The 6,994-nt window shown below is 38.1% G+C and overlaps 1 pseudogene; it reads left to right on the top strand.

The window, feature by feature from the left end:
* Positions 1 to 215: 215 nt before the first annotated feature.
* LOC131957898 (influenza virus NS1A-binding protein-like) lies at positions 216 to 6,703 on the top strand (annotated as a pseudogene).
* Positions 6,704 to 6,994: the final 291 nt, after the last annotated feature.

Here is a 6,994-nt window from a genome sequence, read left to right as displayed (position 1 = left end):
AAATTGTGATTTGTATTATTTTAAAAAATGTTTGATATAAAACAATATCAATGTTACTTTCTGTTGCTTATTTTTAAAATTTCAGAGTTCAAGTATTAAATCGGTCACAGTAAAAAGTGAGAAATAACATTATCTTTATTGGGAAGTTAATTAATTACAATAATTACTGAATTCGTCTCAATGACCTATACATGTCAGCCGCTGAACAGACCAGCATGACGTCACCGGAAGTCATGGCCGCGCGCATTCTTGTGGAGAACGCCTCAAAGAGTGTGGAAGAAAAGACGTCACCAAATGACGTTAGGTTCAGCAAGGGAGGCGACTCTATGATCGAAAGACGACTGTACGTGGTTAGCCGTACCGGGTCGGGTGAAGTGAGCTACCTCCTCCTCACGGAAAAATTTTCCGCCATCGTGTCGTACCGCGTGCACATCGAGAAATGGCAGCAGACGTACGGGGTGGCGGATTTTGGAGTGGTCGCCCTTGGGAAGTCCATCTACATCCTGGGCGGCTTCGACAAAGTTCAAGGTCGTTGTTTGACCCGAGTCATCAGGTGAGTGATTCTGCTTTTAGTGGTGTGTCGGGTGGGGGTGGGGGTCTACGACGATTACAGAGGGGGAATTTCTATTTGTTTAGTTTTTCACTAGGGACAGTGCATAATATAACATAACAAAATCAGAGGCGTAGCGACCCATTCTGGCGCCCGGGGCGAACTATCGATTTTGCGCCCCCTCGACATTGTGTATAGTTATAGATTTTTTTTACCCTGTCACTTTTCTCTTTGTATTTTAGTTTCAAACAATTGATGAGGTTTAATAAAGCCAAGTAGCTTTTCTTTACTTCGATTGTGTGTAATTCAGTGATGAAGCTTAGAATAAGTTTTATAATTTGTTTCTACCCCTTAGTGTTGGCACCCGGGGTGGCCGCCCCACCCGCCCTCCCCTAGCTACGCCTCTGTTCAAAAGGTGGAAGTGTGGTGGTTTATCATTCATGTGTTTTAAGAGATATGGGCGGTTCAGATTATACAAAAAAAACTAAAACGTTTCTGAAATCCCTTATTATAACAAGGTTTAAAATCGCTGAAATAAGAATACTAGAATAAGCACTCACATTCGTGGTCGGCTCTCGAGATTTAAAATATCCACGAACACAACTCATCTCAGTCTTAACATCTTTTTAATGACATGATTTTAGTTAGCTACCAGATGTCCGATAATAGACTCTCCCAAAAATAGGTGTGTTGGGTTGATAGTAGTATTGTAATCTCGACTAATTTTATGGTTAAAAATTAGGGTTAAGTGTATGGTAGGACCTGGGTTGGGGTTAGGGATAGGGATAGGGTTAGCATTTACATTAGCAAGCCATGTGTGCATTTTAGTTAACTACCAGTGACCTTACACCCCTTTTTAAAGAAGATTATATTGTCGGACAGTGGTATAAAAATTCCCCCAAAAGGTGACTAAAAATTATGCAATGTAAGGGGCTATGATCAATGAAAATCTAGAACAACATTTTCTTGATGCTACAAAATGCATTTTTTTTTTTGCCTTCACTGTAATAATGACAAGAGTTATCGCACCTAATCGAGTCGTTCGTCCACAGATACAACCCGTGTACTGACGAATGGTTCGAATGTCGAAGCATGTCTGTGGCCAGGTGTAAATTTGGGGTCTGTGTTGTTAAAGGGAGAATTTTTGTCTGTGGTAGGTACAGAACATTGTTTTATACTTACATAACATTATTTTATACTTTCATAACATTGTTTTATACTTACATAACATTGTTTTATACTTACATAACATTGTTTTATACTTACATAACATTGTTTTTACTTACATAACATTGATTTATACTTACATAACATTGTTTTATACTTACATAACATTGTTTTATAATTACATAACATTGTTTAATTCTTACAGAACATTGTTTTATACTCACATAACATTTTTATAATTACAGAACTTTTTATAATTACAGAACAGTTTTATAATTACAGAATAGTTTTATAATTGCAGAACAGTTTTATAATTACAGAACAGTTTTATAATTACAGAACAGTTTTATAATTACAGAATAGTTTTATAATTACAGAATAGTTTTATAATTACAGAACAATTTTATAATTACAGAACAGTTTTATAATTACAGAACAGTTTTATAATCACAGAACAGTTTTATAATTGCGAACAGTTTTATAATTACAGAACAGTTTTATACTGCTAGCCCGAAGGTCTCGAGTTCGGATCTCGTTCGGATTTTCGACTGTAGGACGTCACTGAGTCCACCCAGCTCAGATGGGTACCTGACTTATGTTGGGGAAAGTAAAGGCGGCTGGGCATAGTGCTGACCACACCATCCCTTCATAGCCGAGGTCAAGAAACATGAACCCAATGGATTGCTATGTCTGAAGAGGAGTCTTTACTTTTTTCAGTGGCCTACGTACACTGAGTTGATGCCCTTACCTCAGGGCCGGCGCTACCTATAAGGCGCCATCCCTAGGGGGGGGGGGGGGGGGGGAGGTGGCGCAAAAAGGTTTAATCGCTATTATCAAAAAGTACCCAATAATTAATAACTTTGATTATCTTTTATAAACTACAAGCTGACCCGCGACGTAGCACACGCCGCTATCTATATATATAATTCTCTTCTGGGAGCCGCTAGAAAACAAGCTGCAAACGCGCTCCCTACCGTCCCCACCCCTACATGGTCTGGTGAGCTGTGGTTCACTCTTTATGTTTACAAACATTACAAACACAGCTGGGTTTAGTGACGACAATTAGGGGCAGATAATTTAGTTTAAAACGATTTTAAACGTAGGGGGGGGGGGGGGGGGTAACTAAGTGGAGTTTACTTTAACGGAGTGGTGGGGGTGAGGGAGGGGGGGTTATCGTCCTTACCGAGCTACTTATAGTGTTTTAAAAGAAATATTTTCAGTGGCAGCGTTGGTAGTGTCGAATTCACAAATTATGAATAACTGACAAGTAGAAATAACAACAACTAAATAGCGGCGTATGATATGCCGCGGGGCCGGCTCGTTTAGTTTAATTCCTATTTTTCAGTAACTCTCTTATTTGTGAATTCGACACTACCAATGCTGTGACTTAAAATATTTTGCTTTAAAACACTATTAGTGGCTAGTGAAGGACGATTATCCTCACCCTCACTTTCCACTCCACTACTAAATTAAATTATCTGCCCCTAATAGGCGTCACTAAACCCGGCTCTACGATTGTAAACATTTAGCGTGAACCACAGCTCACTAGACCATGTGGGGGTGGGGGGTGGTAGCGATATGCCTAGAGAGGAAGAGAAGGGACTGCTAGGCGCGCTTACAGCTTGGTGTTTTCTAACGTCTCCAAGAAGATAATTATATAATTATATAGATAGATAGATAGATAGACAGGGTAATAAACAAAGGAGTAGTGATATATTTCGGCACCCAGAACGAATTGTCAATTTTGCAACCCCACCCCAAAATTAGGCCTATATAGGCTTACACTATTAGCATTGGTGAAAATGCACCCTAACCTCCCTAATTTGGAAATATCGGGGCGGTTTTTACCAGTCACTTTGCCTTTTTATTTTGGTTTCACATAATTGATGTAGAAAACGATAAAATAAGTTCGTAATTTAAATTTCGAACATTTCAAACGGTTATCTAGTTTTAATGTTGATTTTGTGATCGCTCCAGCGCAGGACGGGGCGTTCCAAAACACGTGAAATTTTTGGATTTTAATCGGGCTTGTAAGTCTCGATTTCTCTGACTTTGAATTAGAAATCAGTTCTGGTGTATTGAGTTTTGTAATGAAGGGGTGTTCAAAGTATTGCACTTGTTTGGTAAGTTTTGATGGGTCGTTTAGATTTGGGAGTAACGGCGAAAGGGTGTTGCTGATATGGTTTCGTAGGTATAAAGTATCGAAGTGTTAAAGTGTCGTATTTTTATTTGGCTGTTGTGTAGTTAAAAGTCTAGTGGAATGATTGGTAGTAGTGAAATGAGAATGTAGGTGATGAGGTATCGTAGTTCTGGAGTGCGGGACTATCGAGGCTTGTGGTATTAAGGTATTGACTGTTAATGTGTAGTAGTAGGTCCAGTTAAATCGTTGTTGATTGGGAGTATCGTTTGTAGAGCTTGGTGAAGTTAAGTGATTTGGTGTCGTAGTTCTGGAGCATCAAGTCTAGTTATGTTTAGGTATTAAAGTTTGGTATGTGTTGTTAATGTAGTAAAGTCTATCGAGGACGGAACACACTACAAAGAAAGGTAGGCGTTCTCTTGCTGACAATCTTTAGTTTATTTGGGAATCTATATTACCACTCTTAAAGTACTAATATATAATATTACATAGGCTGGAATTTATAATTTACCGTATGCTTTGTTTTTTTTTTCAAATCATCCTTTTTTTATATTTAATCACTAATTAAGGCAATTTCTTAAAGTTAACAGTTTCCTGTATTTGATTTTTAAAAAAAAAGGCGTCCCCTTATTCAGGGGATCCAAAATTTTTGCATTATTAGCAAATGAACCAACTACACTTGAATGTATGTCATCAATATTAATGTACAAGTATGTTTCTAATAAAACTAACGTGTTTAAACTTTCAAGCAAAACCTACAGTTAAGTAGTTAATAAGTAAAATATATTGTTTTGACATAATTACATAGGTAATATAAAAGATTTATTATAATTATTACGTAATGAAATTTAAACCGTTTCATTGTGTTTTTCAAGCATGCCTTAGTTACCCTTGGTTAATTTAGCTATTCTTGTGAAAGTTATTTCCCTTGTATTAAACTTTGTTATTTGGGTTTCCAAATGGGAGATAATTCGTTGCTTAACTTTACATTCGTTTCAAATTCCTGCATCTTAGATGCACCGCTGACATATAAATACAACTTAAAGTTATTATTGCTTTGTTAAAATTATAGAGCAGAAATTCCAACAAAAAAGTTTGGTATGATTTTTTAGCATTATCCAGTTGAAAAACAAATATATCAGTAGCCGTTGTAGATTGCAATACCTAATGTTAGTAGACATACAATATGAGATTGTGCAACAAATGCGGTCTAAAATAGTCTAAGTCTAATTAATTATCTAATTAATTGTCTTTTTTCATATAATTCATCCTCTCCTAAAGGATTTATATATAACAATTGTAGGCTGAAATCTATAACATTTATAACCTTTAATTTTTCAAAAGCAAAAAAAAATAATCGAAACATAATTATACAATATAGACATTTTACAATTATAACTAAAAACAGTCAAGCTTAAAATAGGTACGTTTCGTCCTGGAACTCACATTGGGAGGTCTGCAGAGAGCTCCAACACTACAAGAATCTGTGTTTTTTCCCCGTGTTTTTTTTTCTAGACTTTGTTCTCCCAGGAGTGTGGGGGGGGGGGTGTAAGCACTTGAAATTTTCTAAGGGGGAAGGGGTGGGGGGCTATGTCGTAAAGTACAAAGTACACTCGTGGACAATTTTAATAGAATGTGATTACGCTTGCCAACTGGAATTGAAGGGATTTAGTACAAACTTTTGCGACGAAGGAAGCAAGTAAAATTTGATTTTGATGTCTACTTTAAATGTATATTCAATTGATAATAAAGTAATAAGTCACTTTTAATTAATTGTTTTTCTTATACATGTTTTTAGTAAGTAATTTAAGTGAAAGGGGGCGTTTGTAATAAGTTTTTGGCTAGGGCGCTAAATAACCTGGCGCCGGCACTGCTAGAGTTTCTTCCAGGCATCTCCCCGAAGAAAGTCTACCGCCCCCCCCCCCCCCTCCGAACGAAATGGAATTTATATAGAAAATATATATATGATTTTAACAGTGTCCGCCCCCTCCCGAAGAAAATCTACCCCCCCCACCCCCCACCCCGAAAATTTCTAGTGCCCCCCGGAGAAAAAATTCTGGAAGAAACGATGGGCACTGCCTTACCTATTGTTTCTACTGTAGAGAAATCTATTTTCGGGTGACGATCGGCAAGTTAAACCGATATGTTGTTGAGTTTTAATTGGAATGAGGGGTGGGGGGGGGGGCTGGGTTCTACTGGTATAGCTGTTAGAGATTATGGGATTATTGCAGCGATTAGCAGCATCAGCGGATGTTAGGTTCAATGAATCAATTACATGCAAAAATCAGTTTTAAAACAGCCCTTACAATGTCGAGGCTTTTAAAAAAAAATGCAAAATCAGCAGTTGGGTGGAGAGTAATAGTTAGAATACAATACATAGGTCTATAACCTGGTTGAACCTCCCTTTCTCTCCCACTCATTCTAACCCTTCCCTCGTCTGTCTTCCGGGGGGGGGGGTGGGGGTTAGACGGGTTAGAAAAAATATTTAAAGCTAATTCTGAGCTGTTTTATTGTATTATACACAGTAGCAATTAAGAATATAAAATGCTACTTGGATAACTAAGCGGGGGGGGGGGGGTGCTACGCCTCTACTCTCTTCTGCCTTCTCATCGTACCACCCCCCCCTCTTAGACATACAAGTGCCATATAATATATGTGTTGTTCTAGGTGGAGAGACCGACGATGGTAAAGTCACCGGAAGTTGTGAGATCTATGACCCGGAAACTAACCTCTGGTCCAAATGCGGATATCTCGTATCGCCTCGGTCTAGCTGCGCTATGCGCAAACAACGGCAAAGAGTTAATTTGTGCAGGAGGATACAACGGAGGGAAGGCTCATAACAACCTCTGGTAATGTGTGAATTGTTATTTTTTTTATTTGAATCACTTACTTAGTGGTAGTAATTAGTCTGACGTTGTTTACAAGGACTATAGTTATAGTTACCGTAACATCATCTTGACGTCATTTATTGAGGGGTCATCCATAAAATAACGTCACGCTTTTTTGACGATTTTTACCTCCCCCCTTCTTTCCGTCACAAATAGTCACAAAAAGCCAGACTTCAACCAACCTAAAATGACGTCACACATCAGTCTACACCCCCCCCCTCCTAAACACTGCAGTTGAATTTTTGTTTAAAA

Source organism: Physella acuta, unplaced genomic scaffold, assembly GCF_028476545.2.
Source record: "Physella acuta isolate Inbredline_101_S28 unplaced genomic scaffold, ASM2847654v3 ptg001277l, whole genome shotgun sequence".
NCBI lineage: Eukaryota > Metazoa > Mollusca > Gastropoda > Physidae > Physella > Physella acuta.
Note: the sequence above shows the minus strand (reverse complement) of the source record. Positions and strands in the feature narration are given on the sequence as shown.